General features: G+C 45.0%; 1 protein-coding gene across 4 annotated transcripts in view; it reads left to right on the top strand.

Annotated features, from left to right (window-relative positions):
• Positions 1-20,317, top strand: part of MARCHF7 (membrane associated ring-CH-type finger 7) — a 44,305-nt gene that overhangs the window by 1,311 nt on the left and 22,677 nt on the right. Inside the window, exon 1 of one of the 4 annotated variants that reach the window (XM_073634078.1) lies at positions 12,710-12,852. The exons of the other annotated variants lie outside the window; for them this stretch is intronic. The gene's annotated coding sequence lies outside the window, so the exon portion shown is untranslated. Of the gene's footprint in view, positions 1-12,709; positions 12,853-20,317 lie in introns of those variants that run through there. 4 annotated transcript variants of the gene reach the window in all.

The raw sequence follows: 20,317 nt of genomic DNA, 5'->3' as shown, positions 1-20,317 counted from the left end.
CGAAGACTGAGAAGAATAAATTCTAGAGGTGCACTGAAATTTCTGCCGATACCGAAAGGGGGTGGGATCCGCCCTGGGTGCCGCCCATTGCGGGAGTCTCCTCCACTCCCTCCTCCCCTCCTTGGTGTGTGTGATGCCATAACTGACTGCTCCCTCCCCCTCCTCCTCCCCACGATCCTCTTTCCTCCTCCCTACTTCTCACAGCGGGAGACTGCTGTGACAAAGTTCAGTGTGAAATTATATGCCGTGCTGTGACAAGTCCTGCCCTCCTCCTCGACCAGCTCGCGTGATAGATGCAGTGTTCTGTCTATCACACGAGCTAGTCTAGGAGGAGGGCGAGACTTTTGTCATAGCGCGGCCAAACGTTTCACACTTGGCTCCGTGACACAGCGGGAGAGGCTGCAATGAGGGCACAATAAGGCTGCAATTCCAATGAGTGCATGGTGAGGCTGCATTGATCTCTTGTATCATGTCTGCAGTCTGACCATCTCCTGCATCATATCTGCTAGAGGTGCACTGAATGGAAATTGTGCTAATACTATTAGCAATGTCTTATATAAATGTATACTTTTTTTTTTTTATATAAAAAAATAAAAATTTTAAAGTCATTTTTGGTTTCGGCCTAGTGTATTTTTCTTTTTGGTTTCGGCACCAAAAAACTCATTCGGTGCACCCCTAATAAATTCAATAACTTCACCAATGCCCATCCTTTGTAACCAGATGTCCTTCCTCATTCTTTATGGGCCAATATGGTCAGAAGCAGGCAGGTTCCATTTTAGTTGTGGGCATCTGAAGCCCTCTTGTGTTAATGTCCTGGATTTCTGTGCAGCTGTCTACCCATCATGCACTAGCAACACCAAATTTTGCACATGCTCATTAATGCCTCTATATAAGATGGATAGATAATGTGTAGCCTGTGCTGAGACCGTATAACATTGAGCAGACTTGTGATGTCGGGTGGGCGGGACCGAGCAGCTATCAAACACCAGCCAATAAGATGGGGTCAGGGTGGGCTGCTGCATGTGGCTCCGCCTCCCCTTAAGCACAATAATTGGCTGGTGTTCGATAGCTGCTCAGTTTCCGCCCACCCCCGACATCACTGATGAATTCTGACAGCTCTTCTCTCTGCATACGTGAGATTTCGGCAGTAGGTGATTCGCAAGGAGTCATGGGATACAGGACGCTGCTATCCCATGAACACTTGTGAATCGCCTAGTGATGCAATTGCCTAGGCAATCGCAAGGCAGAAGTAATGTTAAAATACAAAAAACAGGTATTTATCCAAAAAAAAGGCCATTGTGAAAACTAGGAGCTAAGGGCATACAGCACAGCCAAAGAGGGGGAAAAAAATGGGTGGGACTCCGCTTTAAAGGCTTTACTGGGAATTTTATTTATTTGGTTTTTTTTTTTGCTTTCCTCCGCTATGTCTTTTGTGTGCAATCTCTAAGCCGCCCTAATTGCACCCTTACATTTCGTGTTGCTTACTTTATAAAGTCTGAATGCTGATGATCCCTCAACCTCATGGGGGGGGGGGGGTTCCCCTTTCCCTTCTTTGCTTTTTATATGCATTTTTACATTGGAGTTGAGCCATCCAGGACTTTAGTTCACCCTTTTAAATTTATTACCCAATAGGATGCATTGGCTAATGCCCTTATTTAATATGCTTTTAAAGCAAACCCATCTCTCCTCTGTGTTCTTTGTTCCTAAGATTTTATCCCAATTCATGCCTTCTAGGAAGGTTTGTAGTTTAGGGAAGTTGGCTCTTTTGAAAGTCATTGTCTTTATATTCCCCTTGTATAGCTGGCAATTTTTCCTGTTACATTGACAGCTAAAAGGGTGGCATTGGTCTCATTTTGGGGAGCTCTCTGCTAATTTCATATGGTGATTTTAACAAGGGAGTCATGCGATTCATGTGTCATTAAACAACTTTTTATTCAGAGAAGCAAAAAGACAGCTGGAAACAGAAAATGTCCCTCTGGGTTCATAAAGGTGCATTCACACCTGCACCCTGCCTCCGATTCCCCTTCATTTTACTAGTAGGAGGTGTCTGTCAAGCAGGAAAATGTTTTCTTGATGCAATTCCATTGCAGTCTATGGTGCTAAAAAAAAATCTACAGTGGCTTTGTGTGTCAAATAAAAGTTCATGCACCTTTTAAAAAAACATGGATTTGAAAGTGACCCATAGGAACTGTTAGACTGTAGTGCATTTCTGCAAAATGAATAAGTGTTGAACCTATTCTAAATGTGCTTAAAGTGATTGTAAACCATCATATAAAACAATCTCCAGTTTAAAATGGAAATGAAAGGCAATACATTTGTGTATAGATATATAAAACAAACAAAAATTTGATCCCTTTCCCTCTGTTGGCTGCATAAGAGCTGGGGCAGGAACAGTAGCACACTGGGCTTCCCAGTGACTGGCTGTGCAGGGGGGGGGGGGGGGGGGGCGTGTCAGGGTGGGTCTGATCATTGGAGGGGAGAGCAAGCTGAGTTCCCAGCACAGCTAAAGAACTGACCATGGTGTGCTCTCCTGCTTAGTGCGGTCAGTTTTAATAGGAAAGCAGAGGGACTGGCAGGAACACAAGGGATTTCAAGCAAAGGAAGCAATACAAATAGGAACAGGAGATGTTCTCCTACAAGTACAGCAGGCACATATTGGGAATGTTGAGGGTAACAAACACTGCTTCCCGACTGGGCACGCTGATGGACGTCAGCAGAATGGCATGGCTGGGCAAATTGGGCATACAGGTACGTCCATTTGAATTCCCCGCCGTGTCATTGCGTGCGCGCCGGCCGGGAGCTCCGTAAAGTCGGGTCGCGGGTCCCGCGGACTCTATCGCCGTGGGGATACCCGTAATCGCCTCACGGAGAGCAGGAATGGGGAGATGCTGATGTAAACAGCATCTCCCCGTTCTGCCTAGTGACAGTGTCACTCGATCTCTGCTCCCTGTCATCGGGAGCAGAGATCAGTGTACTGACACACACAGCCCAACCCCCCTACAGTTAGAAACACCTCCCTAGTACTGATTTAAACCCCTCCCCGCCCCCTAGTGGTTAACCCCTTCACTGCCAGTGTCATTTACACAGGAATCAATGCATTTTTATAGCATTGATTGCTGTATAAATGACAATGGTCCCAAAAATGTGTCAAAATGTCCGATGTGTCCGCCATAATGTCGCAGTCACAATAAAAATCGCTGATCGCCGCCAAAACTAGTAAAAAAAAAAAAGATTAACAAAAATGCCAAACTATCCCCTAGTTTGTAAACACTATAACTTTTGCTCAAACCAATCAATAAGCGCTTATTGCGATATTTTTTGAGAAAAAAAAAAAAAAAAAAAAAATGTAGAATACTACGTATTGGCCTAAACTGAGGGAAAAAATGTTTTTTTTTTATATATTTTTGGGGGATATTTATTATAGCAAAAATTGTCGCTCTTTTGTTTTTTTAGCACAAAAAATAAAAATCGCAGAGGTGATCAAATACCACCAAAAGAAAGCTCTATTTGTGGGAAAAAAAGGACGTCCATTTTGTTTGAGAGCCACGTCGCACGACTGCGCAATTGTCCGTTAAAGTGACGCAGTGCCGAATCGCAAAAAGTGCTCTGGTCAGGAAGGGGGTAAATTCTTCCGGGGGTGAAGCAGTTAAAACCCAACTCCAGGATTAATGTAGCCCATCCCCCTCTGTCTGATCGCTGGGTTGACAAATGCTCAATGACTCGTTTTCACTTACCTGATCCCTTGGTCATCCAGCCCCAGGTCCTTCTCACTGTTTATTTCCTGAAGGGGTCCTCCTTTCAGGTGTCTACCTCACTGCCTTTGGTGTGGACAATTGCCATTGGCCCGTCAGCAGAGAAGTTCTGTAAGGCCCCTTTCACACGAGCTTTCTGATCAGGTCCACCTGTCAGTTTTTCAGGCGGACCTGATTGGACACTCCATGCACCTCTATGGAGCGGTGGGTGTCAGCAGTGACATGTCCGCTGGTATCTGATCCTGTCTGTGAAATACAGATGGATGGAAACCCTATGTTCCATCTGCCTTGAGAATTGGTTGAAAATTGACAGGTGTTTTTTTTTTTTTTTTTTCCCCCCCCTCAGGTCTCCATAGAGGAGAGTGGGGCTCTGACAAGTCTGTCTCTGCACTGTGAGCGGAGACTAACCTGTCATCAGCGGGTGAAGGGGGATGGCTGGCGAGGCTTACAAACAGCCCTGGATTAGCAGTCCCTGCAGGAGGCAATTGCATTGGCAAGGCACTTGTATGGGGGAGACTGAGTATAACTGACTTCACCTGGCAAGTAAAAATCTACTAAAGCTGGATGCACACTATATAACTTTTCTTTGATTTCCTTTAGCTTTACCTTCAACTAGGTAGTGCAAGGGGTGGTCTGATTGCATACAAATTGACAGTGTTTAGGTTTGACCTCATATTATATGTCTTTGGTATTTCTAAAGAGAGTGTGTGTGTGTGTGTGTGTGTCCAGCTTAAGGGATGGATGGTCAAAATTTTTGGGGTGGGGTTTTTTCTCTTCAGCGAGTTCAGTGGTGCAGTTGGAATGCCAAAACAAAATGGCACCGCATAGAGCAGATGTGTTTGTAGTACCATGCATGTGTCCCAACACGGGTGTGAATGGGCCCTTGAAGTAACATGCAGACTTCTGGTACTCAGTTGGGCAAGGGTGATGTCACATGGCTTTTATGTGGGATCTTTCAAGAAACCTAGCAGAAGTGTATTTAAAGCTACAGGTAACAATAAAATCTGACAGGTTTATTTTACAGGTAAATACTGTTGGGAGTTAACTTGCAGTTGCCATTCCCTTTACAGATCTGCAATTTAAAGTGTATCGGCCACTTGTGTTTGTATCTGGGATGTTTCAACATCTAGTGTAAAGCAGAACCCCAGGGTGATGGCATTGCTCTCCTTAGTTGACACTTGGAGATTCTGGCACCAGCTGAGACAGAGGAAGGAATTGTGGCCAGTTGCTAGCAAGGCAAAGTATATTGTATATTTGTAAATACAGGTTATTTTTATACTTAATCTGATTTTTAATTAAGACCCATTTTGTGTTGGAAAATGACTGGGAGTGATAACTGTTGTCTTTAGTCGTCAACTTCACACCCTAATTACCTCTAGCAGTGCTTGTTTTGGTTGCATCACTGTTGAAAATCCTGCTGCACATGACCAGGACTGTAACCAAATGTGTTAAAGATCAGGTTGCTCATGCTGAGTCAGGTCATATGGCCTAATCCTGATGTATGACGGCTTCATAAATTGACTGACTCCTTCCCCTTCCTATCTTATGTTTATGTTCTGCCCTTTTAGCTCCTTGCTTTTGTTTAGTTTATTCCCCTAAGCCAGTGGTTTTCAACCTTTCTAGTGCCGTGACCCCTTGAGAATTTCCCAAGTTGTGGGGACCCCTAACAGTAAAGTTATTTTCGTAGCGTGGGTTGTCAGCACCCAAGACAAGTCATTTGCGCCCCTAATCCAGACATTTAGCGCTCCCTGAGTCCCTTCCACTTGTACTATTTTTAAAACCTCCTATGATACATTTTAGAATATACCACTTTCCCTTTTTATCTCTCTATGCTAATTTGTTGTGGTGCGTCGTGTCCCCCCCCCCCCCCCCCCCCCCCCACCCATCCCTCTCTAGAGCCATCTTTCTTGTTCTCATTCTTTCTCTCCCTTTTTTCTTTGTTCCTCCCCTCCTTCTCTCCCTTTCATGTATTCTCTATTTTTATTCCTTCTCTTACTCCTTGGAGGGGGGGGGGGGGGGGGATGGGATCAGTGGCAGTGCTGGGGGGAGTTCTGATCGGCCAACTTGGGTGCTCTTCATGGTCATCTGCTGATCTGAGCACTGTGGTGGGGATTTTTAATGGCAACTCCTAATCACAGGTAGTCAGGTAGCGTTACTCAGTGTGCCTCCGACTTTGTGGTGTTTCGTAGCAGTGACACCTATGCCAAAATCAGGAGATGGGGGTCTCCTTCAGCCCCTCCCACTTCACATTCCTCACCAGTCAGCTGACCTCTAGTCTCTGCCCCCCAGCCATGCCACGAACTGAATGGGGGGCTGCGAAGAGGCTGAGTGGGCAGCTGCGGGTTCCAGGAACAGCCCAGCTGGGAGAGCAGCGTAGGCTTCAGGAACAGCCCAGGATTCGGTGACCCCTGGCAAATCCTCATTTGACTCCCGAGGGGATCCCGACCCCCAGGTTGAGAACCACTGCCCTAAACTGAATAGATTTTCACAATGTAGTAAAATGGTTGTAAACCTCAGAGTACTAAGGGGGAGATTTACTCAAACTGAAGTGTAAAAATTGAACAAGGTGAAGTTAGAAGCTGGCTGCCATGCACAGCTACACCAATTCTGAGTGCTCCAGTTTTAGTAAATTGTCACTTGTCTGCTGCTTCATTCCTCTATCAGCATAAGTCGCTGCTGACAAGTTTTTTTTTTTTTTTTTTTTTTTTTTTCCCTGACGCCAAGAGAAAAATGGTGACACAGGCGGGATCTTCAGCTGATTGACAGCTCTGTTCTATTGCTGTGTGTGTGTGGGGGGGGGGGGTGTTCTTCCCTCCAATCAGCTCTCTGAGCTGTGCTGAGTGTAATGTCAGCTCCCTGCCCCTTTTCTGAACTCAGACATAATGTATAATTCTGTGCTTTGAACAGATGTAGAGAGAAGACTGAAGATGGACAGGCACAAGTTATGTTGAAGGATTTGTTTCATCACCCTAGGCCAGTCACTTCACTGGGTATATGGAAGGGTTTACAACCACTGGACGCCCCCCCCCCGGGTTCTGCGAGGTTCTGATTGTCTGGTGCCGTCCAATTAGAATGCCTCCTGTAGATGTACCTTTTTACTAGGTAGGTTTAGGAGATTAGGCTGCAGAGATTTCAATCCTTGGTGGGCGGTTGCTGGACTCGGGTACAGCGGGACATGGGGAGGGGGTCCAGTGTAAGTTCACCTTACAGATTTTCTGTAAAGGTGAACTTGACCTTTTTAAGGACATTCAGGTTTATGTGTTAAAAAAAAACAACCAGTTGGACCACCCTCCCTAATCTACTAACCTGACTTAGAACTCCTCTACCACTTGGCCTACTTGTCTCCGCCATGACAGGATGGCTTCCATTGGTTTATACCTTTTTCAAGGCTCTTGCTTTCCTGTGGGCTAAATATTAGACTTGTGCTGGCCATACACTATACAAATAATCGTGTGAAATTCAGTCTATTAGACCATTTGTTTTTTCAGCCAGTTAATGGGCACAAAATCGCTGATTGTTGGGATGTTTTTGAGCTGAAAACTTTTTGGAAGAAAAATTTTGGAAGTTTTTCTACTGCACAATAAATTGAAAGGGTAATATGCTTCCCGTCCAAACTGTCTGCACTAGGTATATGTAAAACTAACAAAAAATGCATTAATTTATGTCCACTAAACGATTTATCAGTCATTACATGATGGCACTATCGTCTGCACTCACGGCCGAAATGTTCTTTTTTTCGTATAGTGTATGGCCAGCATAACACTTATATCACTAGGGGTGTGGCCCTATAAAAGTCTATATGGACTTTCTGCACAGGAGTCTGCAGCAACAAAGAGCCAGAGGAAACTGGCAATGTCATAGGGAGGTAAGCAAGTGGCTGTGTTTGACATATGGGGGGCGGTGGGGGGTGCGAGGTGTGGTCTATCTTGGCGTTGGGGGGCTAGTGCGGCTGGGCTAATTTGGTTGGTTAAAACAAAATAAATAAATCAGCTTTGTCAAAATGTGATACTTGGTCTTCTTTATCAGGATCTTATGGGTTAAGCTGACCTGACACTGTCATGGTATCTGATCTGTTGGCAGTGATCATGAATCTCATGGAGTCCTCTGTTCACCTGACACTGGGGGGGGGAGTGCTGGGTGAACAAGGAGGATTTTTTTTCCACCCTCACAAGAGTACATACCATCTGAGAGCCCTTTCACACTGTATTGCATATAATACACAAACATGCATTCACATGGCATGTGTTGTGAAGCAACTGGTTCCTGGAAAAGCCAAAAGCAATCCTTGGGCCTAAATGGGTTAAATTAAAGAATATGTAAAGCCAACATTTCATATTCTGATGTGCCTGCTGTACCATATATGTGTATGAAAAAGTGTCCTGTTTGTATTGCTTCCTGTGCATGACATTCCTGGTGTTCTGCCAGTCACTCTGCTTTCCTATTAAACTGACAACACTAGGCACACCTTGGTCAGTTTTCCAGCTCCCAATGATCAGGCTGGTGCTAACATGCTCCCTCTGCAGAGCTATTCACTGGGAAGACCAGTCGCGCTGCTTCTCTAGCTCTGAGCCTCCTTATGTAGCTGAGAACAGCATGTTTTGCCTTTCATTTCTACTTTACACTGGGTGGTTTTACAAGGTGAGGGGGTTTACATATACTTTAGGCTTCATGTAGAGGGCTTCAGATTCTGCCTTTTTTTTTTTTTTTTTTTTTTTTGGGTGCTCCGATGTGAGTATATTGGCTGCCAATATGCTGTTTTCCAAGGATCATAACAGTGACTGTAAGGCTGTGTTGACATATGTGAATTGGATGTGGTTTGAACCACATCCAATTCACTTGACATGCCTTCTCTATGGAGCTGGTGCACATATCTGCATGCCAACCATAGGTTTGTTATTTAACAAGGAAAAAAAAAACATTATACTTGCCTGCTCTGTTGCATTGGATTTGCACAGAGCAGTCTTGATCCTATTCTCTGGTCCCTCTTCTGGCCCCTCTCTGTTCGGTGCTCCCATAGCTTGCTATGGGGCAGCCCGAGCTGCAACTTTCCATGTCCATTCAGACACTTGGCCATGGCCCATCCTGGCCCAGTCCCCCTGCCCCCCCCCCCCCCCCTCCTCATTGGCTATCTTACTTTTGGTTCTCGCTGTTGTCTCAGCCAATGAGGGAGAGTCCCAGACAGCTGTGTCTCTTGTGCACCATTGCTGGATCTAGATGGACCTCAGATAAGTTTTAGGAGGGCTGCTGCGTGCACACAATGCTTTTTATCTTAATGCATTAGAATAGGAAAAATTAAAAATTCTGCCTTTACAACCACTTAAGGTCAGAAAATGTGACTGTCTACACCACCCCCACCTCCCTATATATCTACCCCAGTCCTATCTGGATCCAGTGCTGGTCTCTGTGCGTCTCCTCACAAGGCATAGAGGCAGTGGTGGGAGCCATTGGCTTTGGCTACTGTCAATTTAAATCCTGTGAGGGGGGTGGGAGCAAGTCAAGCTATGTGCATCTATGGACTATAGAGCACAGCTTGGCAGTGTGCCCCCATTGCACACAGAAGAGAAGCCAAGAATGCCAGTAAGGGACCCCAGAAGAGGAGATTCTGGGCTGCACCAACACCATTGCAAAGAGTAGGCAAGTAGAACATGTTAAAAGTAGCTGACAGTTCTCAGAAGCTGGACTGAGAAATGGATGCAATAAACCAGATACTCTAAAATTAGCTTGCTGGCAATTTAATCAAAATGATGGTTTAAAAAAAGGTACATGATTCATAGATTGTAGGGTTGCAACATTACCATGCTGGCTTGGGCACTAATGGATTGCTGTGACTGACTGTATAAATCCCAGGAAGGATGCTGACCATAGTTGTTGCAATACAAAACAGACTCCAGGGAGATCTGTGCCGGCGTGTATGGATGGTGCACAATGCCCAAAGGGAAAAGTGGAGGAAGGCGGGACTAGTGTCTGAAGGAGGAAGCAGCCGGTGTGGAACACATGCTTCCCTGTTGCAGTGACTACTGGTTTCGCATGCATGTACTGTCAAGTCCTGCGGCTGCTCTCCACCTTTTGGACCCTCCAGTCCCGCCCAGCATCCAGTGACTCTTTTCCCTGCGCTTTTTCCTTTTGGGCATTGTTCTGTGTCCAGCTCTGGTGACTCCATCCATACACGCTGGCACGTCTGACATGGATCCCACTGGAGTCTGCCTTGTGTTGTGGCAACTATGGTCGCTTCCTTCCCGGGATTTTTAGTCTGTCACAGCAATCCATCAGTGTCCGAGCCAGTGTGGTAATGTTGCAACCTTACAATCTATGTATCATGTACTGTTTTTAACCATTTTGCATAAATTGCCAGCAAGCTAACTTTTTAGAGTACATCCTAGTTTATCGCAACCACCATTCACTTTTTTTTTTCAGTCCATCCTCTGAGCGCTGTTGGCTACTTTTATTTCCAGTTCTTTAGCATTTTGATCCCATGCCACTGGACAGCAGCACGGTTTAGCTGTGGGTACACCACACCATTGGGGCCATCTAGTTATTGGCAACTGGAACTTCTTTTCTATTGTCTCTTAGAATGGAGGTCTGCCCAAAAAAAATAATTGAAAGCCACCAGCTACACATATTGTAGCTGCTGGCTTTTAATAGAACACTTGCCTGTCCTGGGTTCCAGCGATGTTGCTAATGTTTCCATCAGTTGTCAAGTGCTGCTGCCATTGCAGGTAAGGGAACCCGGCAGTGTAGCCTTGTGGCTTCATGCCAGGATCCCTACTGCGCTTGCTCAAGGACCCACTACTCTCTCCTACTGGCCTGGCGACAGGAAGAGGGAGCCCCGCGGTGATGTCATGGGCCGTGGCACAGACTCCCAGCAGTGAAGACGGGATACCTGTCAGGTATCCTGTGTCACCCCCCCCCCCCCCCCCCCAAAAAAAAAGGTGCCAATTGTGGCACTGGAGGGGAAGTGGAGACAAATGAGCAGAATTTCCACTTTTGGGTGGAACTCTGCTTTATGTAGAAAATGTTCATCTACTGTGGGTTTTATTTAAAGATAAATACTTTACAACTGCATTAGACTGGAAATATCCATATCGTGTGTTTGTTTTTTGTTTTTGTTTGTGTTTTTTTTTTTTTTTTTTTTTGTTCCTTGATCCATTTCGTTTCCACAACTGTGAACAGAGGCAGGTAATAACTTGGGTTTTTAAATAGATTTTTAGGGCCTTTGAGCTTCTGTTTGCTAAAAAATTGTTGTACTGCAAAACCCACTTGAAGTGGGTCCAATGCAGGTCATATACGCTGACAGTTCTGCATGATCTTTGAAGTGTAGAGAAAAATGCTAATCAACACAAGCCCTAAGGTCCTGTTTTATAATGGCTGAGTCTGCCAGCAGATCTGCACACTCGGAAGGGGAGCTCTCCACTGATCAGGTGTATGACCGGTCCGTGTCCATTCCACTGATGCAGAGGGCATGGCCCACTGTTCTGTCATTGCCTGTCTTCTTCCAGCTGTCATCTGATTTTCCCAAAAGGATGGGGATTGATCCCCATCCATCTATTTTTAGCAGACGGGTATCTAAACAGATGTTGGGTGTAAACAGACACGTCCACTAACATTTGCTACTCTATAGAGGGCAATGAATGGTCTGATCAGGTCCACCTGAAAAGACAGGTGGACCCAGTTGGTCCTTCAGTGTGAAAGGGGCCTAATATGTGCTTAGAATATATTTTACTGGGCAAATTCTGGCCACAGGTTCACTTTAATGTTGTAATGGTATACATTGCTTAGAAAGCTGGCCATGTACAGATTGCTGTTCAGCAGAGACCAGGCAAATTTTGATCAGTGTGGCAGTCAATTGTTTGCCTTCTGGTGGGTCCCGCTGTCATAATACAATATCCTGGTGGATACTAGGCTGAAAGTCCTATAACCAGCTTTAGTTAAAGTTGGAGGTCCACCCAAAAGGGATGCTCCGCTTGTTCGCTTTCTGCCCCCCCCTTTCAGAAAGTGCAGTGACTGGCACATGCGCAGTAGGAAACAGCCTGTTTCTCTTAGTGAAGATGCCTGCACCCAGACCCGATAAAGAATGGCTTGGGGTGCCTAGGCCAAGAAAGGCTTTGGCCTAGCTCCGGAGCAGCAGCCATGTTGGTACATGTGGCGGTGTTGAGCTGCACGCTGACGTAATCGCCCCTCTGGCTGGTGTAACGACATATTCGACCCATCGCAGTTTGCTACGGAAAAGACGTCCCGTCGCCGCCATCTTGCTACACCCCACACTCGTCCCCAGTAGGGATACACTAAGAAGGGGGAAAGTGGACATGTCACACCCACCGAGTTTTGCATTTTACACGCGTTTATAACAGTAAAGTCAGTTTTTTTTTATAGTGAAATACAGTACTTAGAACTCCGTCTGACTATTTAGATCTTGAATTTTAAAAGCAGTGTCAGCCCTGCTCATCTCACAGGTTTGCTAAGGGGGGGGGGGGGGGGGGGTGTGACGTGGATATTAGTGGGTGAGTGTGGTGTTTTTGGGATCCGTTGCACCCCTAGTGCCGACATTGCAGGCTCTCTGGACAGGTAATTGTCCTTGTATTAAGTTGTGTGTTTCCAGGCTGGAACTCCTTAAACCTCATGCTGAGAATTTTTAATTCCTAATTTGGCAAATAGGAGTTCATTTCATGCTCTTCAATCCTCCTGTAGTTTAGGCCTAGAATTACTTATTTCTCTGTAGAAAAACTTGTATATGTGTTTTTAAATTATATTTATTATCTCATATCTCTGTGCTTCTGCCCTTCCCCTTCTAATAAACTTTAATTTTATGTGAGAACAGGCTTCCTGAGTATTCTGAATGCACTCCAGGCTTATCAGGATTTGGGTCCCCTGCTCTGCTGGGCCTGTGTCTGCTTGCTTAGTGAAAGAGCTGTTTGTTTTCCTTCTGAAGCTTCTGGTGCAAGAGATCAAATGTCCAAAGGGGAGAAAGCCGTTCCCTAGCCTGGAGAGGAAAGCTGTGCGCTTGCTCGCTCTGTCAGGCTGTTTATATTTAACTCACCGCCCCATTCCTGGGAATCCTGCACCCTTCTCCGGCGGAAGACAGCCGATCTAGAACTCTCTGCTGGTAATTCCTAAACTTTTCTGTCTCTGGGGGAGAATGTGGTGTTTTTTACGATTTGCATTTCAAGAACTAAACCACCTTGAGTTTAGGGTGGTTTTCTTGGCCTAGCTGTACTGGTAATGCTTCATGACTTAATTGCTAAGTGACTCTGGTTAGTAAACTGTCACATTACTGTTGAGGTTTACGTGGCTGTGTAAAAGGCTGCTAGTCACTTAGTGCCTGAACAGGAAATTCTACATTTAAGCAGAAGCAGTCATGTCTTACTGCTGGCATTTATAGAAATGGTTCTGGTAATGTATGTATGACTTACTGATTTCAGTGCATTTATTGGCTGACTAACCTTGCCATCAAGAGTAATATACTTCTGCTGGTATCCCTTGACAATGAAATGACAATGCATTTGTCCGCAGCAACTGGTCAGGGGTGTTTTTTCTTACTGATAATGGTAGTTGGGAGGGTTTTTTTATTTTTTTTATTTTTTTTTATTTATTTTTTTTTTCTTCTGATCACTGTGTGCCTGGCTCTGCTACAATCTTCCATCTTGGTCAGCACCTGGGGTGTCAGCTGTTGCTGATTTTGACCAGCATATGTAGTGTTTTCTTGGGTATGGATAATCCGCCATGAATAATGACCATTGCAGGTACCTGTCACTTGGGAGTTAACCCTTCACTTCCCTATTTCATGCAACCCAACTGCACCACCATCTCAAAGTATAACTAAACAGAACAAACGTAGTACAGCTTACCAGTCCTTAAAGCAGGGGTCTCCAAACTATGGCCCTCCAGTTCAGGAACTACAAATCCCATTATGTCTCTGAATGTCAGTTTCACAGTGCATCATGGGATGTGTAGTTCTGCAACAGCTGGAGGGCCGTAGTTTGGAGATCCTTGTTAAAGTGTTTGAAGAAGGGGTTTCAAGCTGACCCCTGGGAGGCTTTTTTTTTTTTTAATTTTTTTTTCTACTTTCCTGCTCTGTGCACTGGTTTAGCAGAGCAGCCCCAATGTTCCCCTTCTGGGGGGGGGGGGGTGGCGCCTCACGAGTGCCTCCATAGCAAGCTGCTTTCTATTGGGGCACTTGTGCATGCTCCACTCCTGAGGCAGCTCTCTGCATCCATAAGACAGTGTGGCTCAGCCTTGCTGTGATTGACAGCAGCGGGAGCCAATGACTCCATCTCGGCCAATGAGTTTAGGTAGAGACCCAGGAGAGCATCTGCTCTCGTGTACATCGCTGGATTGAGATTGGGCTTATGAAAGTATTGGGGGGGGGGGGGGGTGCTACACACTGAATGCATGAAGGTAAACTTTCAGCCTCTAGAATCACTTTAAGCTGACCATATGTCAATTTCACTCAAACTATCCAAAACCGAGCTCATGATATTTCCTCTCCCATATGCTACTTCCCCCGATTTTCTCTGTCAATATTAACGGCTCAACTATCAACTTGTCCCCCCATCCCAAGGTCCTAGGTGTAATCCTGGACTCCAAACTAACCTTTTGGTCCCACATCCTATCGCTATCCAAAATTTGCTGTCTCAACCTCCAACATCTCCAAGATATGCCCCTTAACCAATGTGCCAAAAAGCTTCTAATCCACTCCCTGGTCATCTCTCACCGCAACTACTGCAACTCTCTTCACACTGCTGCCAGGCTCATCCACTTTGCAAACCACTCAGCATCTGCTATACCGCTCTGCCAATCCCTCAGTTGGCTGACACTCAACCAACTAATTTCAAGAAACTAACAACTTGCAAAGTCACCCACAACCTGGCCCCGACCTACATCACTTACCTGGTCTCAAAATGCCAACCTATTCTTTTTCACCGCTCCTCCAAGACCTCCTGCTCTTTAACTCCCTTATCACATCCCATGCTTGCCTTCAGGACTTCTCAAGAAGCCTCTCCCATCTTCAGAGAAGCCTATCTGGCCCCCACCTGACAGCTGTACATTGATCTTCTCCACCAGCACATCCCCCACAGTTATCTCTTGACCTACCCTCAAGTTGTAAAACGCTGCATAAACTGTTGGCGCTATATAAATCCTGTATAATTTTCAGCCAGCCCCTGATGCACCCGATGGAACTTTGCTTAGATAGTGGCCCTGTCTGGCTCCTGCCCCACATCCTTCAGTTTAAAAATTGATGTCAGTTGAACAGCTACTGCATCCAATCTGGTGCAGCTACTGTTTGGGTATTTTGACAGTCAACCGGGTCCGCTGTCAAAATAAAATGGCTGCAGTGGTGTATAGTGAGTGGAAGAATGTGTTTTTGGTTTAGATTTAATTTTAACTCTTTTACTATTATGAGCTACGTTATCGGTTTCAAATGCGATTTTCAAAATGTGTTGCTCCAGTGTGCTAAATGACCATGTTACTTAAATTTAAAATCTTTAAACTTTTTTGTGATATGTACATCACTTATGCACTTATCTCCATCTCTAACAACTCCCCTTGTCTGACTTGTGCAGACAGCAGTGGCACATGCATGTTGCAGGAGGGGCAAATGTTTTTGATGTGTTGGCTGCATTTGACGCAGATCACATCTCTGCTCTTGAAACAAGGAGGAATAACCTGGTCTCTGGGGACTAACAGATTTTGTTCATATATTTTACACCAGGGAGCATTCTTTCACTTGTGGATATTTGCAGAAACTACTGCTTTAAACTGGTTATGGTACTAGAAAATGTTGGGGCTGTGAGTTGCAAAATGTACACTGAGCAGTGACCCCCCCCCCCATTTTATTTTTATTTTATTTTTTTTTCCCTCAAGATCTGAAAAAGTAGGTACTTGCAAAATGGCCCTTTGGGCATTCCCAGGCCGAGAGGAACAGAAGCATTACAGTAAAATAGCCAACTTTTGCTCAAAGAACAGCAAACGACTTCTCACTCATGGTAAGCATGACAAAGTACACCAGGTGGGATCATTGGAAAGCCCTGCATGGCAAGGAATTGCTCAAAGGCATGGCATGATCAGGGTGATCCCGGCGGGTCCGGACGGCAGTTGGGACAATGCTATGACAGGATTCCTAAAATGGAACCCTAGGAAAACATTACGTTTTGGTAGGAGTCATTAGTGTTGGTTGAATCAACCCAAAGGTCTGACACTTTATTGAATTTCTTAGGGCAGCCCTGAGGTTTTGTATATCGGGATGACTTTTTTTTAAAATGTTATTTTTATACTAAGGATCTCCAATAGTCTAATGCCACAGGTGATTTCCACTTCAGAATGACAGGCCTTCTATTTTATGCAAGAAAGGCAAATGGTTGCCCTCGCATTGGCTAGAGGTTCTACAAGACATAATGGGCATACTGAGGTTGTAGAGGAACGGGGAATGGCGGCGAGTCGGGTAATTGGATCAAAGGGGACCAGTAATGGTGAAGATGTGAATGGTCCCATAGCATATGTGTAGAATGGGCTGACCCTTCCACTTCACCAAACGGAGTTTGCTATGCTGTTGGCAACACCTGCTTTACAAGCTTTGGGGAGAATATAAGGAGCCTGGTAGAAAAAATTGTATCATGTCAGCCCCGGTTCACCCTGAATGTGGCTTTGAGACTGTGCTACTTCAGCTCGCTTTTAAACCTGCTGGTCAGTGTGACTTTTGTGCAGCTTGCCAACATCTGTGGGACTTCATGCACAGATGTCTCTGCAAGTCGCACATGAAATCGCACTCTGGCTTTCACACTGGAGTGAGAGGAGAGGCTCTTTACAGGTGCAATGCAGGCGCTGTCTTTAGCTCTATAGCGCCTGTAAAGCACCTCAGTGTGAAAGCAGCCTCAGGTGCTTTACTAATGCAAAGCCAGTTCACCCTGGGGATTCAGATTTTACTGACCCCCCCCCCAATACTGGCATCCAATGGTGGCTGACTCTAGCTTAGTCTGGAGAAGGGGTCCCCCATAGCAAGTGTCGGCCAGGAACTGCTGCCCCATCCAGCCCTGTTTACCTCCACAGGCTGGTGATTGGTCACCGGGCAATCCTAGCAACCAATCGCCTGGTGTTTCATGTAAAATTAACTTCAGCAGTTGCAGCCCTGTGATACCAGCTGCTCACTGCTGTCCAATGAAGAGGACAGCAGCGAACATGTCTGCATGCCAGGTGGACAATTGGTGGGCCCGGTGCAGGCCGTGGGTTGCCAACCCCCTGTTTTGGGGAAACGTTTGAGTATAGGTAAGCAGCCATGTATACATTGCGTACACAAGATAACTTTTCTTACTGTCCAGCCAAGAGTTTGACTTGGCTGGACTTGTTCTGCTTGGTAAGAAAGCTATGTAAATGGCTACATATTTATTTATGAATTTAGAGTTATGTTGACATTGCATTACCTTGTCTGTGCCAACCTTGGTTATACAACTAGTAGAGCCGGACCATGATCCAGTATGTCGTGAACGATTGTCTTTTAAAGATATGTATGCAGAAGAGGCTGCCATTGCTGAGCTTGTTGGTGTAGGTCCCTGTTCTGCTGTGACAATTAGACTTTAAGGGGGTTTCTAAACTTATGCTTTTTCACCTTAATGCGTTAAGATGAAAAACACCTGGCAGTGACTGCGCCACCCCCATTTTACATTTTACTTACCTGAGCCCTGGAACTTTACCCACGGGGGCGTGCTGTCTCTGCCCAGGGTTGGCTCTTGATTGGATAGATTAAAATAAGTTTATACATCTTATTTTTATCTAGTATGGTAGACTACATGAACAAAGCAGACCCCTTACTACTGTTGAACTTTGGTCTCCTGAATGTGTGCCTGGGAAAATATATATATATATATATATATATATATATATATATATATATATATATATATATATATATATATATATATATATATATATATATATATATATATATATATATATATTATTCAGGCTGTCATAATATAGTAGGCAAAGCAGACTCCTCCATCAGTATAGTGTGGATGGCAGGATCTGTTTTGGGTAGATAAAGAAAGGCTTCTCTTCTGCAGGGTGGTATTATCATCTTTGTGACTAAGTTGACTGGTCTGCTTTAAATCTGCTTGGCCGAATGATTGCAAAAAATTTAAATAAATTCTTGCACCAAAGGTGCTGCTAACAAATTAAATACCCCCCCCTCCGTCCACCAGCTGGCCAGAGACCCGAACGAAGCCAGATTCTGCTTTGCTCAGGTGTCGTCTAGTAACCTGGAAGCAATGCCATGACATCCCTTCCGCTTTACAGAAGACTTGAAGGTGCCAAATTTTAAAAATAACTTAAAAACTGGTTAAGTTGGCATTTTGAATGCTTTTAAGTGCAAGGGAGAGATTTGACCCCAGATTCCTCCATAAAGAGTACCCGTCACTGCCTATTGCTGTCACAAGGGATGTTTTACATTCTTTCTGACAGCAATAAGTGATCAGATTTTTTTTTTTTTTTTTTTTTTTTTCCCCCTCAAAGTAACAGTGTGAAGAGGAGAAAATTTAATGTGCTCCATGCTTGCATAGCTGGGAGGGGCGGGGAGAAAGCTGTGTAATGTAAAGGGGGGGGGGGGGGCGGCTCAGAGGTGCGTGGTCTGTTTAACCTTCTCGTTTATTAGCAGGTGAATGCAGCCCTCCATGCATTCGCATACATTGAATCTGGCTCTTAAAGCAGACCTTCAATAATTTTCAACTTTGCATCTATTTAAATCTTCTGCCCTTGTTTTGTACTTTGGATATTTTCTTCCTTTTGCCAGTAAATGCCTTATACAGCCCACTTCCTGTTTCTTGTCTGGTCATTAGCCTAGACTTATGACGTCGCACACAGCTCTCTCGTGAGTTTGCCAGCAAAGGAGGGGATGAGTCATAAGAGGGCCCATGAGAGCTGGAGGTGTGTCTGTGTAAATCCAGGAAGTCAACAGGCAGCAGCTTCAGCTGCCCATAGTTAAAATGGTTGTAGCCAGACTTTGTGGAGGGAGATTTCTGCAGCACATCTGGCAAGTACAGAATCGGTGTATGTATGCATCCCCTGGTATGGACCATTGTTTGGCTATAAAAGCAAATATCCCTAAAATGCCAGAATATTAGTATGAACTTTATAATATTTTTTGAAAGGTGTGCTGTTTGGTGTCAGGCTCGCATGAGTCTATAAAAGGCTGATGCAATGTCTCTGCAGAGCAACTTGGAACTCACACAGGCCTTCTCACTAACTTCCTTTTCGCTCTGGTGTCCTAGATAATCTAGTCTAAGTATAGCACTTGTATGCATTTCACTTTTTTTTTTTTTTTTTTTCATTTAAAATGTGCCGTAAGGATGTCAGACCTGCAGTTTTGCGAACATTTCCAACATGTGTAATACACTCAGGCCTTTACACCTATATGGGGGAATTCAGTAAAGCTGCTGTGCCCCTCTTCTGGTGTTTATCCCTAGATGTATTGCACAAAATGTGAGTGCCAATTCACTGACTTGCGCTAGATTGCGTGTACACTTCCATCCGTTTTAGTCGTGTTTAATATGCGCTGGCATTCATTGACCGAAATTTTGCATTTTTGGGGAAATGCAACATTTATGGTGTGAATAAGGCACACAGGAAAACCTGTTTACGCCAGGGATGGTGTCTTTGCAGTGAGTGGGGCTTTCTTCATACAGAATGCCCATTTATAAAATTGCCTGATTAGCTAGGCTTGACTAGGTAACCTCTTAAATACTGTCAACAGCCTGAAATGCAGATGAAAGTAAATACTTGTAGTAGTTTTACCTTCTGTTAAAAAAAAAAAAAAATTGTGTAGCATGTCTGGGGTGGGTATTTTTATTTTTTTATTTTTGTGTTTAAACTTGCTTGAAAATGTGACTATTCCAGGATCCCTAACACAACCCTCTCCCTTCTCCCGCATCTTCCCCTCTCCTCCCTACATAACCTTTCTTCTGTAGCTGGCAGGGAGGAATAGTGACTACTATAGTGTCACTTGATGGAACGGCTGAGCCTGCTTGGGCTGATGATCTAACACCCAAGATGGTGGCGCCCAGCAGCAGGTTTTTTGGATGTGTACATAAGGGAGGCTTTTACAGGTAAAGAAAATTCAAAAAAGTCAATGTTTTTAATGCATACATCCCACCACCCCTGGAGGGTAACGCTAAAATGTTGAATCCTCCCTCACTGTTGGTCATGGGACAGTGGGGTGAATCTTTATTGGTTTAATGTATGTAGGTCTTCATCTAGCACATGACTTGCACAAGGCCCACGGGCTGGATCTGGCCTAGTCATGTGGCCCTCCCACCCAGGTTTGCAGCCAGATCATAACAGAACTCCATTCCACCACCTCTGGCTCACGCTCCCCGCTGTCACTTGTAACACTGTTTACAAGAGGGCTTTGCTTTCAGCAGCTTCCGGATGTAATGGATCCCTCACGACAAGGACGACTCTCCAGAATCGGAGCGAGGGCTATCTCCTTGCATGGCTGTGACATTTTTAAACTGAGTGGTATTACAGAATCAAATATCACAGGTAGCAGCTGCCTACCCAGGGTGGTACTAGAGCCACCTACA

The sequence above is a fragment of the Aquarana catesbeiana genome, linkage group LG06 (assembly GCF_042186555.1).
Source record: "Aquarana catesbeiana isolate 2022-GZ linkage group LG06, ASM4218655v1, whole genome shotgun sequence".
Classification (NCBI taxonomy): Eukaryota; Metazoa; Chordata; class Amphibia; order Anura; family Ranidae; genus Aquarana; species Aquarana catesbeiana.
The sequence above is the reverse complement of the archived record's forward strand: the minus strand, read 5'-3'. Positions and strand labels throughout refer to the sequence as shown.